The sequence below is a fragment of the Myotis davidii genome, unplaced genomic scaffold (assembly GCF_000327345.1).
Source record: "Myotis davidii unplaced genomic scaffold, ASM32734v1 scaffold515, whole genome shotgun sequence".
Classification (NCBI taxonomy): domain Eukaryota; kingdom Metazoa; phylum Chordata; class Mammalia; order Chiroptera; family Vespertilionidae; genus Myotis; species Myotis davidii.
This window is the reverse complement of record NW_006286242.1, coordinates 657,477-661,873: the sequence shown is the minus strand read 5'-3', so window position 1 is coordinate 661,873 and position 4,397 is coordinate 657,477. Positions and strand designations below refer to the sequence as shown.

Below are 4,397 nucleotides of genomic sequence, written 5' to 3'. Positions count from 1 at the left end.
CGAATTTCGTGCACCGGGCCCCTAGTAACAATATAAAAGATCAATGAAACCAAGAGCAATTTCATTGAAAAGATAAACAAGATAGATGAAACTTTATCCAGACTCATCATAAGCCAAAGTGAAGACCCAAGTAAATAAAATCAGAAATGAATGCATTAAAGAAACAACGGACACCACAGAAATATAAAGAGTTGTAAGAAAGTATTATGAACTATGTTCCAACAAATTTAACAACCTGAGCAAAATGGGAAAATTACTAGAAACATACAATCTACCAAAACTCAATCATGAAGAAACAGAAAACCTGAATGGGCCAATAATAACTAGTGAAATTGAAGCAGTAATCAAAAAACTCTAAGCAAACAAAAGTCCTGTACTGGATGGCTTCACTGGGGAGGTTGGTTTTTTTTAATTTAAATTCTTTATTGTTTAAAGTATTACATGAGTCTCCTTGTCCCCCATTAACCTCTCCACGGCCACCCCTACCTCCCAGCACAAGCCCTCACCCCCTTCCTGTCTAAGTCCATTGGTTATGCTCATATGCATACATGCAAGTCCTTTGGTTGATCTCATAGAAGCCTGTTCGATGCTTCTATGTCTCTGGTTCTATTTTTATTCATCAGTTTATATTGTTCATTATATTCCACAAATGAGTGAGATCATGTGATAGTTATCTTTCTCCAAATGGCTTATATCACTTAGCATAATGCTATCCAGTTCCATCCATGCTGAAGCAAATGGTAAGAATTCTTTTTTTTTTTTACAGCATTTTATAGAATTCTGTTGTGGAGATGTACCACAGTTTTCTAATCCATTCATCTGCTGATGGGCACTTAGGCTGTTTCTAAATTTTAGCTATTGTAAATTGTGCTGCTATGAACATACTCCATACTGTCTGCCAAAGTGGCTGCACCAGCCTGCATTCCCACCAGCAGTGCACGAGTGTTCCTTTTTCTTCAAATCATCTCCAGCACTTGTCATTTGTTGATTTGTTGATGATAGTGATTCTGACAGGTGTGAGATGGTACCTCATTGTCATTTTGATTTGCACCTCTCCAATGATTAGTGACTTCGAGCATGTTTTCATATGTCTCTTGCCCTAATGTATGTCCTCTTTTTAAAGGTGTCTATTTAGGTCCTTTGCCCATTTTTTGATTGGATCATTTATCTTCCTTTTGTTAAGGAATTTATGAGTTGTCTATAAATTTTGGAGATTAAACCCTTATCAGAGATAACATTGGCAAATATGTTCTCTCATGCAGTGGGCTTTCTTATTGTTTTATTGATGGTTTCTTTTGCTGTGCAGAAGCTTTTTATTTTGATGTAGTCCCATTTGTTTATTTTCTCCTTAGTTTCCTTTGCCCTAGGAGCTATATCAGTAAAGATATTACTATGACATACTGTATGTCTGATAAGTTGCTGCTTCTGGCTTCTAAGCTCTTTATGGTTTCCCATCTTTACCCATTTTGTGATTATTTTTGTGTATGGTGTAAGTTGGTGGTCTGGTTTCATTTTTTTGCAAGTATCTGTCCAATTTTCCCAGCATCATTTATTGAAGAGACTGTCTTGACTTCATTGTATGCTCTTGCCTCCTTTGTCAAATATTAATTGAACATAATGGCTTGGACCAGTTCTGGGTTCTCTGTTCTGTTCCATTGGTCTATATGTCTGTTCTTGTGCCAGTACCAGGCAGTTTTGAGAATAGTGGCTTTGTAATATAACTTGAAATCTGTTATTGTGATCCCTCCAACATTGTTCTTCTTTCTCAAGATTCCTGCAGCTATTCGGTGTCTTTTTTTACTCCAGATGAATTTTTGGAGAGTTTGCTCTAGGTCTTTGAAATATGCTGTTGGTATTTTAATGGGGATTACATTGAATCTATAGATTGCTTTGGGTAGTATGGACATTTTAATGATATTGATTCTATCAATCCATAAACATGGTATATTCTTTCATTTGTTTATATCTTCCTCTATCTCTTTTTTCAGCATCCTTTAATTTTCTGAGTACATGTCCTTTAACTCCTTAGTTAAATTTATTCCTTGGCATCTTAATTTTTTTGTTGCAATGGTAAATGGGATTGTTTTTTAGTTTCTCTTTCTGTGAATTCATTTTTGGTGTATAAAAAAGCCATAGATTTCTTGATGTTAATTTTGTATCCTGCTACATTGCTGAATTCATTTATTAAGTCTACTAGTTTATTGATGGGGTCTTTAGGGTTTTCAATGTACAATATTATGTCATCTGTGAATAATGACATTTTTACTACTTCTTTTCCAATTTTGATGCCTTTTATTTCTTCTTGTCTGGTCGCTATGGCTAGCACTTCCAGTACTATGTTGAACAGGGGTGGTGAAAGTGGGCATCCCTGTCTTGTAGCAACAAGGGGAAATGGTTTTAGTTTTTTCCCCTTGAGTATGATGTTGGCTGCAGTTTGTCATATAAGGCTTTTATTATGTTGAGGGATGATCCCTCTATTCCCACTTTGCTGAGAGTTTTTTTTGAATATTGTACCATCCTTGCATCCCCGGAATAAATTCCACTTGGTCATGGAGTCCATGATCTTTCTAATGTAATGCTGGATTCAATTTGCTAGAATTTTGTTGAGGATTTTAGCATCTATGTTCATCAGGGATATTGGCCTGTAATTCTCTTTCTCTATAGTGTCTTTATCTGGTTTTGGGTTTACAGTAATACTGGCTTCATAGAAAGAGCTTGGAAGTGTACCTTCCTCTTGGATTTTTTGGAATAGCCTGAGAAGGATAGGTTTTAGTGCTTTGAATGTTTGGTAAAACTCCCATAGGTGAGTTTTATGAGGTCATCATTGTCCTAATTCTACAACCAGATAAAAAGACTACAAAGAAAGAAAATTACAGACCTTTATTCCTGATGAACGTAGATGCTAAAATCCTCAACAAAATATTAGTAAATTGGATTCAGCAATACATTGAAAAGATCATACCCTACGACAAAGTGGAATTTAATGTGGGGATGCAAGGCTGGTAGAATATTCACAAACCAATAGATGTTATACATCACATAAACAAATGGAGGATAAAAATCACATGATCATATCAATAAACACAGAAAAAGCATTTGACAAAATCCAGCACCAATTTTTGATAAAAAACTCTCAGCAAAGTGGGAATACAGGGATAATACCTCAACATAATAAAAGCCATATATGACAAACTTACAGCCAACATCATACTCAATGCTACAGAAAAAAATAAGATACCTAGGAATAAACTTATCCAAGGAGGTAAAAGACCTGTATTCAGAAACTATAGGACATTGAAAAAAGAAATAGAGGAAGATACAAACAAGTGGAAGAATATATGTGTTCATGGATTGGAAGTATTAACATTATTAAATTGTCCATACTACCCAAAGCAATCTATAGATTAATCACAATCCCCAATAAAATACTAATGGCATATTTCACAGATTCAGAGGAAATATTATGGGTGGTGGGAGGGGGCACCCCGCGCGGGGATATCGAGGAGCTCAAAGCTGGTGCTAGGCCTCTCGGTGGTGCTGACGGCGGCCACCGTGGTCGGTGTGCATCTGAACCAGCGGCAGGGCCGGCAGAGGCTTCGTGATGGAGTGATCAGAGACATTGAGAGGCAAAATCGGAAAAAAGAAAACATTCGTCTTTTGGGAGAACAGGTTCTTTTGACTGAGCAACTTGAAGCCAAAAGAGAGAAGATGTTATTGGCAAAGGATCTCAAATAACATGACTTGAAATGAATGTAAAATACTGATGGGACAGATAGTGTTGAATGTGTATGTGCATGTGAGTGTGTTGATGGAGAATAGCTTAGTAAGATTTTCAACCTTTTTTGGTCACTGTCCTTTTAAACTCAATCAAGGAAAAGGACAATGGATTATATTAAATTACTACTTTAAAAGTTCATTATATCTGAGTAGAGAATAGGGCAGAGACTCTCCTAAAGAGTTTTTGTTTGTGTAATCCTGATAAAAGCCTTTTTAAGCTTGGTCAGAGCTTAGGATTGTTACGAGAGCACTTCTGACCCTCTGAGAAAGAAGGGATGGATAGTAACATCCACCTAGGTAGTTTGATAAGTCGCCATGATGATGAAGCCACAAGAACCTCTACCTCAGAAGGACTGGAGGAGGGTGAAGTGGAGGGGGAGACTCTCCTGATTGTTGAATCGGAGGACCAGGCATCAGTGGACTTGTCTCATGATCAGAGTGGGGATTCCCTCAACAGTGATGAAGCAGATGTGTCCTGGATGGAGGAGCAGCTGTCCTAATTCTGTGACAAATGCCAAAAATGGATACCAGCCAGTAAGGATCTTCTCGATTCCTCTGATCTGTCAGTTTCTATGTGTTTGTTTTTCTAACCTGTGGGCAGGGGGGGGGGGGGGGGGAGA

The 4,397-nt window shown here is 37.4% G+C and overlaps 1 protein-coding gene across 2 annotated transcripts in view; it reads left to right on the top strand.

Annotated features, from left to right (window-relative positions):
• The window catches only part of ZNF438 (zinc finger protein 438), a 223,529-nt gene that overhangs the window by 172,417 nt on the left and 46,715 nt on the right, over nucleotides 1-4,397 (top strand). The window lies entirely within an intron of this gene.